The 24,286-nt window shown below is 39.1% G+C and overlaps 1 protein-coding gene across 42 annotated transcripts in view; it reads right to left on the reverse strand.

Moving 5' to 3' along the window:
* Positions 1-24,286, reverse strand: part of PPFIBP1 (PPFIA binding protein 1) — a 206,946-nt gene that overhangs the window by 128,953 nt on the left and 53,707 nt on the right. For 35 of the 42 annotated variants that reach the window (XM_060413279.1, XM_060413275.1, XM_060413274.1 and 32 more), the window contains one exon: positions 11,006-11,102. The exons of 1 other annotated variant lie outside the window; for it this stretch is intronic. The gene's annotated coding sequence lies outside the window, so the exon portion shown is untranslated. Of the gene's footprint in view, positions 1-2,631; positions 2,728-7,997; positions 8,168-11,005; positions 11,103-24,286 lie in introns of those variants that run through there. 6 more of the 42 variants (XM_060413292.1, XM_060413289.1, XM_060413271.1 and 3 more) reach the window with 5 other exon arrangements.

Consider the following 24,286-nt stretch of genomic DNA (forward strand, 5'->3'; position numbering starts at 1 on the left):
GCTCCACGATAAATATTTGGAATATTTGAAATGGCTAATCTGCAGGAAATAATTGAAACAGATAATATCTGAAATTGAATGTAACTTCTGCACACATAAAATTTCACTTGCTTCTACTTTAATCAAGTCTAGTCCCTGGATGTTTATATTGGGGGCTGCGGAGTGTGGCCAAGTGTAGGTGTTTCCTGAGTGGAAAAGCTCAGTTCTGTACAACAGACAAAGCTATTTAACAAAAAGGCAGCCACAGCTTTTTACTTGCCTTAGTAGAAACTGAGGTCTAGCCTCTCCTTTTTGCTTTAAAGACATTTCAAAGCTTCCTATTTTCTCTAGATCAGGGGTTCTCAACCTCTAGCCTGAGGACTGGTACCTCTCTTCAGATCAGCAGAAGCATTAGATTAGAAATAAAGTGCACAATAAAAGTAATACACTTGTATCATCCTCAAACCACCCCTCACCCCAACCCCTGCTCCCTGGAAAAGTTCTCTTCCACCAAATCAGTCCCTGGTTCGAGAAAGTTGGGGACCACTGTTCTACATAATATTTAGATGCACTGACTCATTCAAATATGTCTACTGAACATTAACATGTGAGTCTACTTAGGGAGAGACTGGTATCTTGCCAGACATAGCACAGGGGCTGTAATTTGAGCTAGGGCTGAAAGGAAGAGCTGGGTGAAGGAGCAGACAACACTATGCAACGACTGTAAATCCTAAAAGGCATGGCTGGGTTCCAGGGATGGGTCCAGTTTAGCTTGAGCATGGGTGCAATGGTAAGAGTTTGAAGTCTGAGGTAGAGGGATGGAGCCAGGTTACTAAGGAGCTTTGAACTGGTTCTTAGGGGAGAATGGAGTTCTTGAAGCAAGAGACTGACATGATCAAATCCATGACCTCGAGAGAGGTTTCTAATAACAGCAGTGTGGGAGTGAGGTTAAAGTGGAGAGAAGTTGGTGTCAGGAATATTAGAGAAAAAAATGCTGCCAGCTTAGCTCCATGGTGAGATGGAAGAAGTCCAATGCAGTTCCAGCTCTTTTTAGTAGTTTTCTCAAAATGGTTGGTGGTACTCCTGTTCCATCCTCAGGCCCAGCTATGATGCCCTCCATGCTACACCAGATCCAAGACACTACTCTCTCTGATGGTTAATAAGCATTTACATGAGTTAATGGACAGGAAATTATCTAAGCTGAAATGATGCATTAGCTATCATTTTGTGCCCTCATTTTGATCCTATTGTGCCCTCAGGCACCCAGGCACCATGGAACAGATTTCTCCTGGCTCTTTCGTTTGTTTATTATTCATTCACTTACTGAGGTGTCACTATGTGTTGGCATTACCCTTCATGCCAGGAACAGGAGGATACACAAGACGTTGTTCCTATTCTACAGGATGTTCAAAGTGCATCAGAAGAGTTAACTATCGTTTATATTCAACAAAAGGAGTTACTAATTAGCCTTCATTTTACTTGAAGTTGGGATGACCTGATGGGTCAGATGGTAAAGAATTTGCCAGCAATGCCGGTCAAACCTAGGTTTGACCCTTGAGTCGGGACTATCCCCTGGAGAAGGAAATGGCAACCCACTCCAGTATTCTTGCCTGGAGATTTCCATGGACAGAGGAGCATGGTGAGTATGGTCCATGGGGTAAGCAGAGTAGGACATGACTGAGCGACTAACACTTTCACTTTTTCACTTTTGCATGACGCTATTTAAAAAATGTGTTCTGGATATTGGTTATAGCACCAACTTGAAATACATTTTTACCTTGAATGACTGGCTTTCTACATGAGCTATAAAGCTGAGCTGAAGGAGATTCCTGCTACAATATCTGGGATTATTTTGCTTATATTATACAGTAGATGTTTATGAATTTTCCCACTAGCTAAAATTTATTTGTAACCCCAAAACCATTATCAATGGTGCTTCTGCTGTTGTTCATGGCCATACACAGAGCAGCAAAAAATTTAAGTGCCCATGTGCACAGTCCCAGCTGAGGCTTAACAAGGCAATGCTCTGCCTTCTTGTTTCAGCTCAGCTCTCCCACTACAAATAAGTGTCCCAGGGACTTCCCTGGCAGTTCAGTGGTTGAGACTCCAAGCTTCCACTGATGGGGACACAGGTTTGATCCCTGGTCAGGGTACTAGGGTCCCACATACCACATGGTGTGGCCAAAAAAAATTAAGTAAGTGTTCCATGATCTATCCCGTGTCATGTTTCACACTCACATGCTTTTGGTTGGTGATTTTAGTGCTTAAGATGGTTCCCAAGCACTTCAGCATTTCTAAATGCAAGAAAAGCTGTGATGAGCCTGGGACAGAAAATGCACGTGTCAGATAAGTTTCGTTCAAGCGTGAGTTACAGTGCTGTTCATCATGAGTTCAATGTTAATGTATCAACAACATGAAATAAGGTCCCTTGCAACAGAAACAAGGTTATGCATTGGTCAGTTGGGAAAACACTGTGACAGAAGCTCACAGGAACCTAAGCCTGTGTATCCGCTAGGAGCAATGGCTCAGTAAGCACTATTTTAGAGTTCTGGCAACTTTACAGACAGTAACTACTACAAATAACAAGAATCAGCTGGATTTTCAGTGCAAAGAACCAGCCATAACACACTGATTTTTTTTTTCCAGCTCTACCTCCTGAGGATTCAGTAAGACCACAAAGTGAGGAAGCAGGAATCACTTTCTACCGAGTGAAGTCAAATATCACATAATCTCACTTATATGTTGAACCTAAAAAACAAACAAACAAAATGAAAACAGATTCAGAGATAAAGAGAATGAATGGCTGGCTGTCAGAGCAAGGAGGATGTGGAGGTGGGTGAAATAGGTGAAGGGGATTGAGAGGTACAAACCTCCAGTTATATAACAAGTAAGTCACGGGGATGTAACACAGAGCATAAGGAATTATGGTCAATGGTGTTATAACAACCGTGGGGACAGATGGTTCCCAGACTTATCATGGTGAGCGTTTCACTGCTGCTGCTGTTGTTCAACTGCTCAGTTGTGTCTGAGTCTTTGCAACCCCATGGACTGCAGCACACCAGGCTTCCCCGTCCTTCACTATCTCCCGAAGTTTGCCCAAGTTCATGTCCATTGATCATTTCACAATGTATGCACATGTCAAACCATCTTGTAAGTATATCTAAAACTAATGTTATTGTATGTCAACTGTATTTCAATTTTTAAAAAAATGACAAAAAAGAAAAAAGAAACCACCTTCAGGGTATTATAACACTTCAGTAGAATTAGTTGTTTTTTTTTCTGTCCCTGAAGAGTCACTCAGACACAGTCTCTCAAAGAAGGTCAAAGTAAATGGGTATTGGAGGCATTACCGTTTCCTCTTGGGAGACGTCTTATGCTTAATGGCCTGATACTCCTTGAAGACCATTTATTTTCTGCTTTATACAATACCTGGTTTTTTGAGAACCCCAATAATCTTAGTGAAAGCTCCCTGAAAGGAGTGGTCTGTGCCAGACCTCAGCTAAGATCAATTTAGACCCTGAAGAACCAAAAAGCCCACTTTTTTAGTCAAATTATCATTCTTTAATTTATAAACAGTAAGACACTTTAAGTCCCACCAAATTATGCAAAACTTTTGAGAATGCCCCAGAATCCTACATTTCCCTTATAAAAACTAATCTCAAAGCATGAAACAATTTCCCAACATGAGTGTACTAAACTAAGAGGCCAGACTCTCTGCTCCAGGGATTTCATGCCTTAGATCCAGAAGCATTAATGGAGAGTTCCATCCTGTCATCTTGACTCTCTCCCAAGGTTGAGGTAGTGTTTATCTGTTAAACAAAACAGTCATCCAAACAGATCTCTTGAAACGCTTCCAGGCAAGATGAGAGGCCAAGGCAAGGAAGAGGAACAGCTAATCAAAAACCAAGGGCAAGAAAAGCTGGGCCCAAAATAAATATAGTACAAAATGCCCAGAATAGCCCAGAAAGACAGCTGATGACCTTTTCTTTTAAAATCTCTTAATATCACAGTATCAAATGGCACAAGTATCCAAAGCCAAGCATAATTACTACTACGAAGGTAAGAGAATAAAGACAAACATACAAACAAGAAAAGATGATGGTACAACAACATGTATTTAGAAATACAAACTTAAAACACAGACAACAAACACAATTATTGTACCAAACTTGCGAGTCAGTTATCAGCAAGGCATTACACCTCGGTTCAAGGTAATGGCCACAGGAAACTGTCAAGGCTATTTCAAACTCTGAATGCAACGTAATATTTAAAAGGAGACAGAACACTTTCTTTTTGCCTGAAGACTAAATGGCTCCTGCTACAGTGGCTGTGAACTGCCACACCCCTAAGTTAAGTCGCCTCTTGGTTGGGGCATCTCTGGGAGAGGCCACCATCATAGTATGTAAGGAACACTGAACACATCCTGAGGATCCAACTTCAGTTCTGTGATTCTGATGCACAAAGTCCTGTGTTTGTTGTTGTTCAGTCCCTAAGTCATGCCTGACTCTCTGCAACCCCAGGGACTGCAGCATGCCAGACTTGCCAGTCCTTCACTAGCTCCCAGAGCTTGCTCAAACGCATCCACTGAGTCAGTGATGCTGTCCAACCATCTCATTCTCTGCCACACTCTTCTCCTTTTCCTTCAGTCTTTCCCAGAATCAGGGTCTTTTCCAATGAGTCGGCTCACCACATCAGGTGGCCAAAGTATTGGAGCTTTAACTTCAGCACAAAGCCCTGAGCTACTACTAAGTAATGGATTTAAGAATGACTGAAAATACTTATCTCACTTCACTCTCAAAGCAATGGAGATCCTGGGAACTGAAATTCTGGTGCCAGAACCCAGGTTTCCCCAAAACATCACAATTTTATTTATTTTTATTTTGTATTGGGGTATAGCTCACTAGCAATGTTGTGATAGTTTCAGGTGAACAGCAAAGGGACTCAGCCATAAGATACATAAATTTGTATCTATTTTCCCCCAAATTCCACTTCCATCCAGACTGCCACATCAAATTGAGCACAGTTCCATGGTCCTTGTTGGTTATCCATTTTAAATATATCAGTGAAAATATCATAACTTTAAGCCATAGATCCACTAAGAGTTAGAACTCCCACCAACCTAATTCCTCCTTAAAACACTGATGAAAATACACACCTGAGTGCCATTCTAGATGCTAGGGCCTCCTCATCATCTGTGGATATGCATGGCGACTTAAGAGAAACAGATACCACCTTGCAGTTACAGAGCCTGTGCATGCGCAAGCCTGCACACATGCCCCCTACATATTGGTTATTTAAATATGCAAACATTTCCTTCTCTCTGTCAACAGTTACCCTCTTGCACATCTGGATTAAGGAGAGAGAAAGTCAAAGGCACTGACCACCAGTTTCCCAAGAGGTGAAGGGAAAAGGAACAACCAAGAATAAATAGATGACTATGACTTCAGCCAGTTCAGACAAGAACTTCGAGCAGCCCTTGAACTCCATCTATTCACGCTCACACTCAGGGATGCTTAAGGGATTCTAACAGCCCAACTAAATCTCCATTTGATTGCAAAGCTGATCTTAGATACTTCATGAGACAGGGAGAGATTACTAGAGGGAAGAAAAATGGAAAGGAAAAGCTTTCGTAAATTTAATGAACAAATTTATTTATGTATTATCTCAGGCTGTGAGGAATCAAAGAAGCACAAGACAAAACCACATATGTGACACATGACTCCGAACAAGATAGTCATCTCCAAGTAGTATTTTCAGAATGTTTAGTACAAATTGTCTAGAATAAGGAATATCTGGTCCAAAATATGTAGTCAGGAGTTAGAAAACTTCAAATCTCCCGTAATAATTAAAGTGATAGGGACCTTTCCTGGCGGTCCAGAGGTTAAGAGTTCACCTGCCAACGCAGGGGACACAGATTTGATCCCTGGTCCAGGAGGATTCGACATGCCTCGGGGCAACTATGCCCATGCACCACAACTACTGAAGCCTCCATGCCGAGAGCCTGTGTTCCACAACAAGATAAGCCACTACAATGAGAAGCCTGTGCACCGCAATGCACAGTAGCCCCTACTTGCCACAAGCAATGAAGACCCAGCACAGGCAAAAGAAAAATAAAAAAATAAAATGATAGAGACTGGAAGAAGGGTACAGACAGAGAACACAAAAGGGGAAGTTCTCTGGGAAAGGACACTGCCTCAGTGGCTGCAAATCGCCTCTTAGAAACCACTGCACGAGCAGGTAGAATGATCCCATGGGAAGCCTGAGGAATGACCTGCACTTTCCCAGAGCCTTCCTCCGCCTGATGAAGAGGCTTTGATGAGCCCCCTCCTCATTCCTGTACTTGGTCTATTCAGCCTCAAGGCTAGTATAACCAGAGAGCTTTCACCACCATCACCCGTGATTACATCAGAGAGACCAGGGTGTTGCCTTCACACTAGGCAAATAGTATTTCGTTTGCCATTGGCCAGAACAACTAAATGGGTCAAAGCACAAATATTCCAAAGTTCTCAGTTTACTTTAAATATTTCCTATATGTCCTCCTGCATCAGCTATTAGCATACGCCTGAGTGTACGGATGTGAGACTTGGACCATAAAGAAGGTTGAGTTCCCAAAAATTCATGCTTTCAAACTGTGGTGCTGGAGAACTCTTGAGAGTTGCTTGGGCTACAAGGAGATCAAACCAGTTAATCCTATAGGAAATCAACCCTGAATATTCACTGGAAGGACGGATGCTGAAGCGGAAGCTCCAATACTTGGCCACCTGATGTGAAGAGCTGACTCATTAGAAAAGACCCTGACGCTAGGAAAGATTGAAGGCAGGAAGAGAAGGTGGTGACAGAGGATGAGATGGTTGGATGACATCACAAACTCAATGGATATGAGTTTGAGTAAACACCAGGAGATAGTGAAGGATAGGGAAGCCTCACATGCTGCAGTCCCTGGGGTGGCAAAGAGTCAGACACGACTTAGGGACTGAACAATAAGAACCCTTGGGTATAAGAACATAGAGCTCAAACCTAAAAGCAATTATTTTGAGTATTACTTAAAAGTAATAGTGATAACACTACTTAGGATTCTTATTAATCCAATTGAATCCAGTGTTTCATTTTCAAATATAATTTTTAACATAATTTCTTCAACATGTGGAACAGCAAAACAAACTCAAATTTGTGACACACCCAACTGTGGGACTGTAATGTGAGAACTGAGAATTTACATAGATACATGAGATAAAGCCAACGCAGTTTCCATAATCCAGTTATGCCATATACAGTGTCTTGAATATATATTTATGTTGTTTAACATAAATATCCTTTAATGAATAAAGCAAGTGTATGAAAGCTGGTTAAAGTAAATGCAAGTGTGAAAGTGAATTTATATATACTCACGTAACTTTACGTCAGTCACAGCAGTCAGGTCATTTGTTTTTTATCTGCAGTGGACATTAACTGTTTCATGAACTTAGGTCATATCTTAAAACTGTTCCTTCCTCTACTATTGTTAAGTGCCAAAATCTGCTGTCATAAGACCTTCTGACTTGGGAAAACCCATGAAAGAATACAGCTTTTAGAAAAATAAAACTACACCCCAAACTAGACACTATTAACTTTAGAGATTCACAGAATCCTCCTTTGCCTCAAAGTCTAACTTTCTAATTTTACAGATGAGAAAACTGAGACCCAGAATTAATGCTATACCTGAAGTCCCATAGATCATCTGTAGAGAAGTCAGAACTAGAATTTCAGAGTCTTGGGTCAAATGTTGTCTTAGACTCAACTCACTCTAAAAGTTCCCTTCATAGAACAAATATTCATTTGTGAGATCATAATCTCACTGAGGGCAAAATTACGTTTAATCTGCAACAGACGCCCCAAAAGTTAGTCCAGAATTTACCAACAGGTGGAAAGACGTCACTAGCCACAGTCAGTTGGAATGGACACCCTATACCAGCTGCAGTCTGTAGGGAATCACCCACAGGGCCTCTCACTAAAGCTCCCTGCTACATACATACACTTACTTGCAAAATGCCTGATACAAGTTGACAGTGAAATAAATAAAATCATGATTTTCCTTTGTGCAAAATGACCCAGCTCTCTTGTGAATCTTAGCTCGTCTGGTCTCTTCTTGAAACAACCAAGTAAAGCAGTTGCCACAACCTGAAGTGTCTTTACTGACTCACGCTGGGGAGGGACCTGTCAAGGACACACAGACAATGTTTCCCTTCAGCTTTCCTCTGAGTTTCAGTTTAAGGTGAGGCAAGTCGGAAAATATTTTTGTTAGTGTTCTCCACACTTAAAAAAAAAACCACTACGTTAATCTCATACTTTAAAAAAATAATCTGAAAGCTTCTACCAAGTATCTGATGCAGTCAAACACGTAACATCACAGTAAAAATCAGACAAATAATAAGAATAATGGCTATCATTCTTAGTGCCAGTGCAATGCACCCAGCACACTCCTGGCACTATGGAAGTACCCTGTCACAGGAAATCTACAAGGTGGGTGTGTCAATATCCCCATTTTACAGATCAGGAAGCTGGTGGGAAAGATTACAGGGGAAGAAAGTGAAGCTGTGATCTGACACAGAACAGTCTCCCGGCAAAGCCCGCACACTCACATCCTGTATTTACTTGAAAAATACACTTGTTCTTAGTTTGGTAATTTCATTAAGTTCATTCTTGACTCAAGATTCATACTTTAGGGAATGGTTTTTCAAAGCTTCCTTAAAACAGGAGTTAGACTTAACAAGGGCTTCCCTTGTGGCTCAGACAGTAAAGAATCTGCCTGCAATGCAGGAGACCTAGGTTCAATCCCTGGGTCAGGAAGATTCCCTGGAGAAAGGGGTGGCTACTCACTTCAGTATTCTTGCCTGGAGAATCCCATGAACAGAGGAGCCTGGTGGACTGCAGTCCATGGGGTTGCAAAGAGTTGGACATAACTGAGAGACCAAGAGTTTCATCAGACTTAATAAATTTGTCTAAAAATGCTTTGAGAGCTCCCACCTGCCTGCTGAAATCAATTTTTATTTCTCTGTTCATTTCCTAGACTCTTCAGGTCTCATAAGCTGGTTCTTCCCCTGGGTTATCACTTTTCCAGATTCTTGATCTGGCGGGTGACATATCCTAATCATTTCTAGGGTAGCCCAAACACATTTGTCTTCTGGATCTGACTTCTCTGCTCTATCGTACCTTCCTGAAACGAATCAAAGCCCTCCACTGCCAGGAGAGCAAACCTTACATCATCACACACTTATCATAGAGGGTTTCTGCCCAGCCACACCCTCAAGAGGATTCCAAATTCCTGACCAGCAACATTTAGAACATCATGCTGAAGCAGACACATCACCTGCCTTCCTAAAATCCACTTGTCTGGTTTCAAAGATGCTTACTTCAACATCACTCCACAGGGCTGCTGAATTCAAATTGCTTGAATTTAGTCCCTGACCAAAATAAAGTCATCACCAAAAGATGTGCACAAAAACATTCCCTGGAGAGCACTATTTGTAATACATTCAAACTGGAAGCTACTGAAATAGCCAGCAACTATAAAATACATGTACAACTGAATACCATGATAGTTAAGGAGAATGAAATGAATTAACTATATACAATATCATTCAGGAATTTTACAAACATAATAAGCACAATAAGCCAGACACAAAAGAATATAAACTATATGATTCTATTTATATAAATGATAAAAATAGGCAAAATTGTATCAATGGCATTAGAAATCAGGAAATTGGTTACTCATGGGAGCATTAGGGGAGGAGAGTTGGAGGGGCTGGTAATTTTCTGTTTTCCTGCACTGGTTACACAGATGTGTACACTTTGTAACAATCATTCCATCAAGCCAAACACTTACAATTTGTGTACTCTGTTCTGTGTATAAGATACTTCAATAAAAAGCCTACTGAAAGAGACCCTGGAGAACATCTGGTCTGCTCTCCTTAACAGGCATAATAGTAACTGTTTTCCGAGAATGTTAAGTAACCTAAAGACACACAGAAATTCGGGGAAAGGTCAGTCTAGACATTAGATCTCTTAACTCCCCTTCCAGATACCAAAAGTACCTCTCATACTTGGGAAGATGTTTCTCTAACTTCCTTTCTTATTGAGACTATAGCCAAGGTTTAGAAGAATCACGACCACATTCCTATTAAGAACACAACCCAGAAGGTTCCATTCTGAACCTGGAATTCAACTCAACAACAACTGAGCCAGGATGAGGCTTTCAACATTATTTAGAAAATGGCAAATGAGAAAAGTCAGACAGCATGGTGTTCACTCTAGGTTCCTCCCCTTCCTAGCTGTGTGATTATCTGTAGCCTCCTTACCTCTCTGAACCTCAGTATACTCACCTGGATCACCATCACTAAAATATGGGCTCCTACTTTGCAAGGCTGCCCCAAGTGTAGCACAAGGTGATGGTGTCAGAGCAGTGCGTGGCACATGACAAGCACTCAGAAAAAGCACTTGCTGAATGAACACTGATTGAATTAAATCAGTCGAGTGCTTGTCTTTTAATAGTTCAATACATAGCTAAGTATCACTACTATTACAGAGCAATAGAAACAAGGAGGAAAAGATAAATAAGCTTATATTGGAAACACCTCACTTCTCTAAGTCTATGGCTTCATTAACAGGTTGACCAACAATTCTCACTGACTTACATGGTTCACTAAAAGAACCTGTAGGGTAAGGAGCAACAGAGGATTTGCGAAAAGGGCGGTGCTTTCTATGTGCTGCCAGGTCTATGTTCCCTCTTGATGCCAAAGAAAGATTTACTCACTGACTGTCACAACGTGACTAAGTTCTACAACCACCTATGTTAGTCATATTACTTTTAGAATTTAAAAAATTTTTAAGGAGAGGAATGGGTCATAAATTATTGTAGACTTTATGAGCAGACCATGCAGACGAGCAGCTTTACTACTGGGAAAAAAATTTACACACTGAGTACAGAAAGGTCATTGCAGGCTATGAAGATGACACAAATAAACAACAGTGAGCAGAGTTTACTTACATTTTAAAAAACAAGTTTAACAGTGAATTTTTTTTCTTCAGCTCTTCAAATCTTCCATGTACTTGTTAGCAATCTGATCCATGAAGTTCTTTTTATACTGAAAAGAAACAAATACAAAGGAAATAAATTAAAACCAACTTCAAACTATGACACACCATAAAAAGACCCTATAGATGGTGAATTATTATATAAGCAAAGAACATCAAACTAGATAACATGTGTGCAATTAAAAAAAAATGTGGGACTTCCCTGGTGGTCCAGTGGCTAAGTCTCTGTGTTCCCAATGCAGGGGATCTGGGTTTGATCCCTGATCAGAGAACTAGATTCCACAGGCTGCAAACAAGTGTTCTCATGCTGCAACTGAAGATCCTGCACGCCACTATGGAGATCAAAGAATCCGTGTGCTACGACTAAGATCCAGTGCAGTCAAATAGATACATTTTAAATTAAATAAAAATTAAAAATGAATAAAACAATAAAATGTGTTAAGGACCAACAGATTTAACTAATTTCTTTCCACCTATCCTTCCACTGTTCCTTCCTCTCCCTTCCTTTTCTTCCTCCCCCCCTTCCAGCATTCATTCTTCCTTACTTCCTCAGTTACCGGCCACAACTTCATAGATTCCCTGAAACCTGAATTTCAGCAGAAAACTACCATCATTAATTTTTATATCACAAAGTATCTGGAATAGGTTAGGTGCTTTATGTTTCCAGAGTAAATGAATTAATCATAGTTCACCAATGCTTAGTCGTTAAGGTTTAAAAAAAGGAAGAAACATTATTTTCTTATCCAACAAGAATAATACATAAACAGTATGTAGAAACATACTGTTTTTTAGACTTGTGATTCTGATTCCCATATTTCTTTTAAATAGCATATACTTACCAAAAAATTCCCAGTACTATATATTTGGGCATGAATATCCTCACCATTATAGTAGTATCATATATTCTGGTCGTGAAGGAATACTGAGGAATAGTATATGTCCCAATATCTCATAACTACTTCCATCCAAATGAGAAAGTTGAGTGTCTCCATGTCAAATGCTAGAGGCATGATCTCACATGTGCTTTTCAAATGTACATATGATCAGGACCAGTTCTAGACAAAACTATGAAGTAGGAGTTTAGCTGTGTCCTTCTCTCTGTCCTTTTGAGGAGCCAGTGACCTCACATGCTTAATTAAACACAGAAGCAATAGGATCAGCTCAAAGATTCCAACAACTTAATGGATATGGATCTTGAGAACATTTTCATTAAACAAACAAACAAAGAGCTTCAGAAGAGGCAGGAGCTTAATACTGAAATAAAATGCAATGGAATTTAGGCATGAATGGTGGATAGAGGCTGTCTTGAAAGAATTTCTCAGCTCAGGTAAGCTTCTGTCCATTCAACCTCCTCAAAAGCTGATTTCATATACGACTTACACATACACACCAATCCAGGTAAATTTTAAGCAATTAATGATGCATACATAAGCAAACCTGATTTGAAGACTACTGTGTGCTCCAAAAGTAAATAGGAATCTTCATCAGCAGTTTTTAAAGTGAGTGTCTGGGAACCCTACCCAATAGGTGTTTCTAAGAACAGAGGCAGAGATGAATAGATGTGTGGTAGCGGGCAGAGTAATTGCACTTTTAACTGTTTTATACTTTGATCTAAGATTTAAGTTGGAGAATTGGTTTCTTGAGCTGCTTACAGAAGGGTTCAAACTAAACAGGGATTGCGTTAAAAGCTAGGGCAGAAATCTCAATGAGCTCATAACACTGCTGATCTAGAAGCATAATCACACAAATCCCAACCACCATCTCTAACAGAGCCCATTATGGGAAAACGCGGGTTCCAGCCTGGGTCCCAGAGCACAGGTCAGCCTGTGTCTGAGCCGACCAAAGCCAGGCCTGCCCTCCTTCCCACCCAGTGCCCTGAACAAAGAGCAGAATATGGGTCCCCTCCACTGCTATAAGGACTGATTCACAGTGAGGGCACGAAGCTAGGCTGCGGAGGACTCGTGGATATTGTAGAAGTGGGGAGACCTGCGGTGGGGGGTGGTCTTTGTTAGAAATTATATGTACAAGGTTTAGATGCTTTACATGTCAGGACTACCTGAACAGGAATAAAGAAGGAGAAAAAAGAGTGAAACAATTTAAGGAGAAGAAGAAGACCTAGCTATGTTCTATAAGACTCACCTCAAAGTCACATGTAAAATTAGAAAACGATTTTTTACAAGAGTATTATATAACAAAGTGCTGCCTGAACTTGCTCCAGAGGAATTCATGTTAACTATTAATAAGAAGCACTGGGAACATTCAAGCCTCCCCTCAGCACAGAACTCTGATTATTGGCCCAACCAGGACTGAATACATAATAACATTTATAAACATGAACTATGAGATTTTTTGAGTTTCCATCATGAGCCTTGTTTAAGTAAGTCAAAGATACCCTTTGTGATGCAGTTTTGACCAAATTCAAGAGATTTTAGTCATTTCCTCAGAAACAGAGTAACTATAAATACAAACTAACCAACACAGTCAGCTGCTCACAAAGAGGCTGACTGACAAGTTTAATTTAAAAACAAGAACACATTATTAAACTGAAAAGTTAAGCCATCAAAAAATCGAAACCCATGCAAACTACATTCCTAGCAGAAAAACCCTTAGTGTAATGACAAGGATTATTACAAACAACTTTTTATATGACTCACAAACCTTTCCTTTTCAGAGATTACAAAAAAAAAAAAAGCACAAAACCCAGTATATTTGCATGCATTTAATAACATGAACCCTTAACATCCTGCCCAAATCTCAGATTTCAAATACCAAGAAAATTCTCCAAACCACTAAATAAATGACTTCCGTATATCCCTTTGAGATGGAAAACACATTTATCACTACTGCTTATCTTCTAAACCCCTTTGATGTTGTAAAGCATGACCATCATAACGGAAAGTAACATGTCAGACTAATATTCATTAGGAAGGGAAGTGAAAGTGTGAAATTCACTCAGTCGTGTCCAACTCTTTGTGACCCCATGGACTGTACGGTCCATGGAATTCTCTAGGAGTTAGGAAGGGAAGTTACTGCTTATTATAATAATGCCATATTTCATACTTTAAATGGAATTTGACGCTCTATTCATGTTAGACAAGCATCTAAAGCAGGAGTCTGTATGCAGGACAATGTGGTCTGCCATCTGTTTTTATAAAATTTTATTGGAACACAGTCAAGCCCATTAGTTTACATATTGTCTATGGCTGCTTTTGCAGAACACAATGACAGTGTTGAGAAGATGCAACAGAGACAGTAAGGTCTACAGAGTATAAAATATTTGCTATCTGATTTGGCCCTTTGAGGAAAAGTTTCCCGACCTTTGGTCTAGGAAACAGCTATTTCCGTGGACTAAATCCTGAAATGAGAAACACTAATCCTAGAGTAGGGCTTCCCAGCTGGTTCAGATGGTAAAGAGTCTGCCTGCAATATAGGAGACCAGGGTTCAATCACTGGGTCCAACTCCATCACAGAGGAGCCTGGCAGGCTACAGTCCATGGGGTTGCAAAGAGCTGGACACAACTGAGTGACTAAACAACAACAATCTAGCGTAGTAATCTTATTGGGTAACTACCTGAGTAACTTACCTTTAGCTGCTTTCCCTCATTTACAACACAATAAGTCATATGTATTGATAACTTGTATACCAGACACTATTCTAACAATTTTACTTTTAGTAAACGAACAATAAATTCATTCACTTAATTCTGGCAAAGACAGAGAGAAGCAAATTATTATCCCCATCAAATGGATGAGGAAATTGAGGGAGAGGGGTTAAATAACTTACAAAAGATTATATTGCTGTTAAGTGGAGAAACTGGGATCACAACTCAGGCAACATGGGTCCCGAACTGGTATAATTAATCTCTGTGCTCTACTGATAATAATTTAACTTCATCAAAGTCATAGATAATAAAAGGAAATCTCAAATTGTTTGTTAGTTAGAAATATTAGGTGAGTACAATGAAGTATACCCTGTATGGTTTAGGATAAGATACCTCAAACACAATATACATGCACAGCCATAGACACTTAGAGACCTTTCTGATTTGCTAACCTTGGCATACTGGGAATATAAAAGTTACAATACTCTTTATTATTTACCATGAGTAATGAAGGAATCAAATGAACTGACCAACATCTATCTTTCCTTTGGTAAACAAGGCCTCTGCAGGTAGTTTAGGCCCTTTAGAAAGCCTTCAGGATAAATTTACCAGAGGGATCCTAGGGCTTCCCTGGAGGCTCAAATGGTAAGGAATCTGCCTGCCAATGCAGGAGATCGGGTTTGAACCCCCGGGTCCGGAAGATGCCCTGGCAAAAGAAATGGCAACCCACTGCAGTATTCTTGCCTGGAAAATTCCAAAGACAGAGGAGCCTGGTGGGTTCCAGTCCATGGGGTTGCAGAGAGTTGGACAGGACCGAGCGGCTAACACTTTCACTTTCAGAGGGCTTCCTAAATCTTCCAAATTTGTTCCCATCCCATCTTATCCTCCACGTCTTTTCCGTTTGGGAAAAGGCTGAGGGAGCGTTAACAGGAACTTTGGTACGACTACTTTTCACACTGGCAGCAAGACAGCACTATCCAGATATCCACCATCACATGACTCAGGAAGATGTTCCCTTCATGAGTTATCTACCACTTTCGGAAAATCTCCAGGAAATCTAGGGAAATGTGTCACCTAAAATATGACCCAGTGCCCTTTTGTACTGATTGATAGGTTGACATGATCCAAATAAAATAAGGGGAAAATATACTGCTAAATTACTCATCATCAATTTCACACTTAGAGATGGTCTTAGTCATCTTCTTAACCAAGCTAGTTTTTCATTGGTTCCCACATCTGCAGAGTAAAGTCCAAATCCTCATTTTATCCTTTACCTACTTTTCCAATCTCACTCTGTTTTTGGTCTTTCATGTAACCTGGATGGTCTTTTCTCTTTCATGTCAACTCCTGCTTCATCCTACCTACTCCTGCTTCTAAGGCAATACTCACTTCATACTACCTTTTTTTCTCTTCTACTGCCAACTCTCACATCCAAGGTACAGGCCAAATCTCTGTACTGAATATTATGGGATATAATTTGTATTTCCCATGAAGGTTGGATCTTCACAATCCAGGAGGGGAAACGAGTACATAAAAGACTAAACTAAAGCTGTATATTAAAGGTTCAAAGTGTTACAGGACCCAGATGAGGAGATCTAAAAAGACTTTAGGGAAAGGCCATCACTGTGTGGACCTTGAAGGAGGTGTTGTTGTTGTTCAGTCGCTCAGTCGTGTCCGACTCTGCAACCCCATGGACTGCAGCCTGTCAGTCTTCTCTGTTTTTCAGTATCTCCTGGAGTTTGCTCAAACTCATGTCCATTGGGTTGATGATGCCATCCAACCACCTTCATCCTCTGTCTCTCCCTTCTCCTCCTGCCTTCAATCTTTCCCAACATCAGGGTCTTTTCCTGATGTAGGAAAAGTAGGCTCTTTCCATCATGTGGCCAAAGTATTGGAGCTTCAGCTTTAGTCCTTCATTATAGACTAGTTGAGTATAAAAAGTTGTAGGAGTCACCATATAGGATAAAGGTTTACATCATAAACTTTAAAGTCAGAGAGCCCTGGGTCCAAAATCCTGGCTCCCTTTGACCAGAAATAGGGTGTGTAAGAATTACAATCAAATTAATCAGGTGGATGCCTAACCATGCTCAAAATCATATTTGTAGCCAGTCCTCATGTCTTATTCAAATAATAAAGGCTTTCATTTATGCCCCCACATCGTCTTCCCATCTCTCACTGCCATTTCATGTTTCAACCCATGTATTCATTTGGGCATCTAATGATCATTGATTTCCACTGTTTAAATATCCCTGAAGTATGTTTTGCCTCCTCAGTAAGACTTTGTTGTCAAAGAATAGATTCTTTCCAAGAGACCCTTGGCATTTTTAAATTTTAGGTGCAAGGTCCCTGATGAGTTAGGCTAGTTGAGCTGAGAACCAAATGTAAATTACAAGCTTGGGGTGTTTGGCTAGTTACATGGGGCCCAGCCAACCATAAACATCTGTATTCCAACATGGTTTTGTTTCCAGTCTATGCAGTAACTCAGATGAACAGACTGAAAACATTCCTTTGTGGGATGGTCAAAAAGCTCATTGCTTAGGGCTACTAAGAGAAGTAAAGATCAAGTGAAGCAGTACAACAAAGTGATGACTCTTGGCCAAAAAATAAACAGATATTAAAGAGTTGAAGAAATTACATGTTAGAGTTGATTCATAAATCTAAAGTTGGACAAAAAGCTTCAAACTAATCTTTTCAGTGTTAAAAAGATTAAGTGTACAATTTTTTGTGTCTTCTCACAGTACTAAGCACTATGCTCTAAATACCAGGTGAATGAATAATCTGATAATCTCTGATGTCCCAAAGTCCTCAATGAACTCACTTTCTCCATGCCAATATCAAATTTAATATAGTCAAATTTCCCTTGAGGTTCTAAAACTGTAGTAGTCACAATATCTACTGACATGTTACATCAAATAAGGGCCACATGTTTTTAAATTAACATGTTGCTTCACAATCATATTTGTAGTGTTTAGTAATGGCTTGCTGTTTATCTCATTCTAAAGTTTTACGCCCAGCTTTTCCAGTATTGGCAAATATTTTTCACTTCCCACAGAAAGATTCTAATTCAAAAATTCTAAGCAATTTCGGAATTAAAAAGTTGTTATTCTTTGAACACTTTTACTGAACTGATCGAAGTGATGAAAGTCCACCATGAAGTTTTATATAAAAATAAATCTATATACAATTGCATGTGTTATGCAATTGTATAAGGCAGGGGGTGGGGATGAGAGAATGAATACAGCTCAGTTTCCAAACATACCAATTTTCCTTTGTGACAAATATTAAAACTTCATTTTTTTAATAACAAATATCATGGACCACAGTGAAAATCTTTTATATTAAAATTCCATATGAAAAACATTATGAGCTATAATGTAAAATGTACCTAATATATTTAAACAGGGGGTTCCATTTCAACTGGGGGCAAGAATTTTAGAGTAGATGTTCCAATTATTTGCACAATTCTTTTATTTTTACTTAATTTATTCTAATTGGAGGCTAATTATTGACAATATTGTGCTGCTTTTTGCCATATGTCAACATGAATCAGCCATGGGTGTACATGGGTCCCCCCATCCTGAACCCCCCTCCCACCTCCCTCCTCACCCCACTCCCCTGGGTTGTCCCAGAGCACCAGCTTTGAGCACCCTGCTTCATGCATCGAACTTGCACTGGTCATCTATTTTACATATGGTAATACACGTTTCAATGCTATTCTCTCAAATCATCCCACCCTTGCCTTTTCCACACAGTCCATAAGTCTGTTCTCTACATCTGTGTCTCTTTTTCTGTCTTGCATATAGGGTCGTCATTACCATCTTTCTAAATTCCATATATATGCATTAATATACTATATTGGTGTTTCTCTTTCTGACTTACTTCACTCTGTATAATAGGCTCCAGTTTCATCCACCTCATTAGAACTGACTCAAAAGCGTTTTTTTTTAATAGCTGAATAATATTCCATTGTGTATACGTACCACAATTTCCTTATCCATTTGTCTGCTGATGGACATCTAGGATGCGTCCATGTCCTAAGTATTGTAAACAGTGCTATAATGAACATTGGGGTACATGTGTCTTTTCAATTCTGGTTTCCTCGGTGAGTATGCCCAGCAGTGGGATTGCTGGGTCATAAGGCAGTTCTATTTCCAGTTTTTTAATAAATCTCCACACTGTTCTCCATAGTGGCTATGCTAGTTTGCATTCCCACCAACAGTATAAGAGGGTTCCCTTTACTCCACACTCTCTCCAGCATTTATCGTTTGTAGACTTTTTGATGGCAGCCATTCTGACCAGTGTGAGATGGTACCTCATGATTCTGATAAGCATTTCTCTGATGATGAGTGATGCTGAGCATCTTTTCCTGTGTTTATTAGCCCTCTGAAGGCTTCTTTGGAGAAACGTCTGTTTAGTCCTTTGGCCCACTTTTTGATTGGGTTGTTTATTTTTCTGGCATTGCACTACATGAGCTTCTTGTATATTTTAGAGATTCTTTGTCAGTTGTTTCATTTGCTATTATTTTCTCCCATTCTGAAGGCTGTCTTTTCACCTTGCTTTTAGTTTGTTTCATTGTATTTGCACACTTCTTGAAGCAGAGGGGTAGTCTGGTAGAAATCAGACTGCTGACTATAGTCAGTCATGTCTTCAGAGGGAAAATATTATATAAATATTCTGAAATATGTTCTTTTACAAAAATGTAGGAAAAACAATTATACTACCCCTACAACTCTACCCTCCATATCCAAGAAATTCTGTAGAATCAAATCCTTCCACATCTATCTTTATTTAATGTGCCACTGCAAACATCACTCAAAAATATAAAGTCAAACCACTTCGATCCCATCACATTCTGAAAGAATATCCTGAACTACTGTTAAATGTGTGATTGTTTGAATAAAAACAATTACCAGCTCAGTGGTATATAACACTTTATCACACCAGTAGAACTCTGTGAACCAACATACCCCAGTGAGGTAATTATAGCTCTAAAAAGTGGGTTGGCCCATTATGAACTCTTTCATTGCTGACCCAGCAGTAGGCGCTCTTCCCATTAAACTGCCCCACAAGGAATAGATGTGTTTGCTTTACCAGACTAGGACCATGATCTCTGCATCATCTGTGTTTAGAAAGAAATGGATTGGTGACTTTATTGACCTACTCCCTGAGAATTACACTCCTGAAACATAAGTTACTGAATATATATATATATATATATATATACTCTCCAATTTCTCCATCTCTTTTCTTGGCTTGTTCTTTCTCAAGCCTTTATCAAGTAGAGAAAAGCTTTGTATACATATATATATATATATATATATATATATATATATATATATGCATAACATATATTTTAGAAATCTTATGAATTTTTGCCTAAGAAAATTATGACATTTTGATTCCATTTGCTTAATTTAGTATGAATAGAATGCTAGATTTCTAATTAAAAACAGATATGCAACGAGCAGTAAAAATTTACTGTATAGCACAGGGAAATATAGGCAATATTTTGTAATAACCTATGATGGAAAATAATTTCAAAAATAATATATGTGTATTTGTATAACTGAATCACCTTGCTGTGCACCTGAAACACTGTAAATCAACTATACTTCAATAAAATATATATGTATTAAATATATATATAATTTAAAAATTCAAAATTGATAGAGAAATCAAAAGCTTTTCAGACACACAGAAGTTTGGAGCATTCAGTACCACTAAACCAGCTTTACAACAAATGTTAAAGGAGCTTATATAGTCAGGAAGTACAAGAGAAGAAAAAGATTACGAAAACAAACCCCAAACAATTAAGAAAATGGCAATAGGAACATATATATCAATAATTACTATAAATGTAAGTGGATTAAATGCTCCAACCAAAAGATACAGACTGGCTGAATGGATACAAAAACAAAACCCATGTATATACTGTCTACAAGAAATCCACTTCAGACCTAAAAACTGAAAGTGAGAGGATGGAAAAATATATTCCACGCAAATGGGAAGCAAAAGCTGGAATAGTAATCCTCGATTCAGACAAAGTAGACCTTAAAATAAAGAATATTACAAGAGATAAGGAAGGACACTACGTAATGATCAAGGGATCAATCCAAGAGGAAGACAACAATTGCAAATATCTATGCACCCAACACAGGAGCACCTCAGTACATAAGATAAACACTAACAGACATAAAAGGAGAAATTGACAGTAACACAGTAATAGTAGGAGACGTTAACACCCCACTCAGACCAATGGACAGATTATCAAGACAGAAAATTAATAAGGAAACACAAGCCTTAAATGATACATTAGACAAGATGTATCTCATTCATATCTTCAGGACATTCCATCCAAATGCAGAAGAATACATCTTCTTATCAAGTGTACATGGAACATTCTCCAGGATAGACCACATCTTGGGTCACAAATCAAACCTCAGTAAATTTAAGAAAACTGAAATTGTATCAAGCATCTTTTCTGACCACAACACTATGAGACTAGATATCAATTACAAAAAAAAACTGTAAAAAAACACAAACACATGGAGATTCAATTATACATTTCTAAATAATGAACAGGTTATTGAAGAAATCAAAAGGGAAATAAAAAAATTCCTAAAAACAAATGACAATGAAGACGACAACTCAAAACCTATGAGATGCAGCAAAAGCAGTTCTAAGAGGGAAGTTTATAGCGATAACTGAAAGGTCAGGGCGAGGTCAGGATGAAGGGTCAGGGCAAGGCCAGGAAGAAAGGTCAGGGCAAGGTCAGGATGAAAGGTCAGGGCGAGGTCAGGCATGCCCGGGCATGTCGGGACATGTCCCAGTAGAGGGCGCTGCAGACAAGCCCCGGAGATGGGCCGGCAACCAAGCCAACCAATCAGGAGCCGACATGAAGCCCTCGCCGTCCAATCAGGAGCTGACACGGAACCCTTGGACACCAATCACCGCTGAGCCCGCGTTTTCTTCCTTATATGGGAGGCCCGGCCCAGACTATAAAACCCCTTCCCCACCCCTCACACCTCGCAGACTCCGCAGATTCCCTTTACCCCACAGACTCCCTTTGCTTCGCAGACCCCCCCCAACCCCCGCCTTGCTCCCTTGCTTACCCGCCCCCGGGAGTTCTGCCCGAGAGCGACCACCCAATAAAAGGTCCTGAACAACAGTCCATAGGGGTGGTTCCTTCTTCCCGCGGCGTTTCTTACAATAACAATCCTACCTCAAGAAACAACAACAAAAAATATCAAATAGACAACCTAACTTTACACCTAAAACAACTGGAAAAAGAACAACAACAACAAAAAAAATTAGCAGAATGAAGGAAATCATAAAGATCTGAGCAGAAATAAATGAAAAAGAAATAGAAGAGAAACAACAATAAAGATTAATAAAACTAAAAGCTGGTTCTTTGAGAAGATACACAAAATTGACAAACCTTTAGCCAGACACATCAAGAAAAAGAGAAGAATCAAATCAACAAAATTAGAAATGAAAGAGGAGAGGTTACAACAGACAATGCAGAAATACCAAGGATTATAAAAGACTATTATGAACCACTATATGGCAATAAAACAGATAACCTGGAAGAAAAGGATAGATCCTTAAAAAGTTCAACCTTCTAAGACTGAACCAGGAAGAAATAGAAATTAATGAACATCCCAATTATAAGCACTGAAATCAAAGCTGTTATCAAAAATCTCCCAAAAAATAAAAGCCCAGGACCAGAAGTCTTCACAGGAGAATTCTATCAAACATTTAAAGAGCTAATGCCTATCCTTCCAAAACTCTTTCAAAAAACTGCAGAGGAAGGAATACTTCCAAACTCATTCTATGAGGCCACCACCACACCACCCTGATACCAAAAGCAGACAAAGACAACACAAAAAAAGAAAAGTACAGGCCAATATCACTGATGAACATAGATGCAAAAATCCTCAACAAAATTTTACCAAACAGAATTCAACAACACATCAAAAAGCTCATACACCATCATCAAGTTGGGTTTATTCCAGGGATGCAAGGATTCTTCAATATATGCAAATCAACCAATGTTAATGTTACCATATTAACAAAGCAAAGGATATAAACCATAGGATAATAGATGCAAAAAAAAGCCTTTGACAAAATTCAGCACCCATTTATGATTAAAGCTCTTCAAAAAATGGACATAGAAGGAACCTACCTCAACACAGTAAAGGCCATATATGATCAGCCCACAAAAACATTATTCTCAATGGTGAAAAACTTTTAGTTTTTCTTTTACCATTCCCTCTAAGATCAGGAACAAGACAAGGGTGTCCATTCTCACCAGTATTATTCAACATAGTTCTGGATGCCCTAGTTACAGCAATCAGAGAAAAAAAGAAATAAAAGGAATCCAGATCAGAATGAAGACGTAAAGCTCTCCGTGTTTGTAGATGACATGAAATTGTACATCGAAAACCCTAAAGATAGTACCAGAAAATTACTAGAGCTAATCATTTTAGCAAAGTTGCAGGATACTAAATCAATACACAGAAATCACTTGCATTCCTATATACTAACAATGAAAAATCAGAAAGAGAAATTAAGGAATCAATCCCATTCAGCACTGCAACAAGAAGAATTAAATATCTAGGAATAAACTTACCTAAAGAGACAAAAGAACTCTATGCAGAAAATTATAAGACACTGATGAAAGAAATCAAAGATGACATAAACAGATGGAGAGCTATTCCATGTTCCTGATTAGGAAAAATCAATATTGTGAAAATGACTATAATACCAAATGCAATTTACAGATTCAATGCAATCCCTATCAAATTACCAATGGCATTTTTTTACAGAACTAGGACAAAAAATTTCACAATTCATATGGAAACACAAAAGACCCTCAATAGCCAAAGCAGTATTGAGAAAGAAGAACGGAGCTGGATGAATCAACCTTCCTGTCTTCAGATTACACTACAAAGCTACATTCATCAAGATAGTATGGTAATGGCACAGAAACAGAAATATAGGCCAATGGAACAAGATAGAAAGTCCAGAAATAAACTCATGCACCTATGGGTACCTTATTTTTGACAAAGAAGGCAAGAATACACAATGGGGCAAAGACAGCCTCTTCAGTAAGTGGTACTGGGAAAACTGAACAGCTACATGTTAAAAAAATGAAATTAGAACACTTTCTAACACCATACACAAAGATAAATTCAAAATGGATTAAAGACCTAAATGTAAGACCAGAAACTATAAAACTCTTAGAAGAAAACATAAGCAGAACACTCAATGACATAAATCAAAGCAAGATCCTCTATGACCCACCTCTTAGAGTAATGGAAATAAAAACAAAAGTAAACAAGTGGGACCTGATTAAACTCAAAAGCTTTTTCATGGCAAAGAAAACTATAAGCAAGGTGAAAAGACAACCCTCAGGATGGGAGAAAATAGCAAATGAAACAACTGGCAAAGGATTAATTTCCAAAATATACAAAGCAGCTCATACAACTCAATACCAGAAAAACAACCCAATCAAAAAGTGGGGAAAAGACCTAAACAGACATTTCTCCAAAGGAGACATACAGATGGCTAACATACACGTGAAAGATGCTCAACATCGCTCATTATTAGAGAAATGCAAATCAAAACTA

Source organism: Ovis aries, chromosome 3 (assembly GCF_016772045.2).
Source record: "Ovis aries strain OAR_USU_Benz2616 breed Rambouillet chromosome 3, ARS-UI_Ramb_v3.0, whole genome shotgun sequence".
Classification (NCBI taxonomy): domain Eukaryota; kingdom Metazoa; phylum Chordata; class Mammalia; order Artiodactyla; family Bovidae; genus Ovis; species Ovis aries.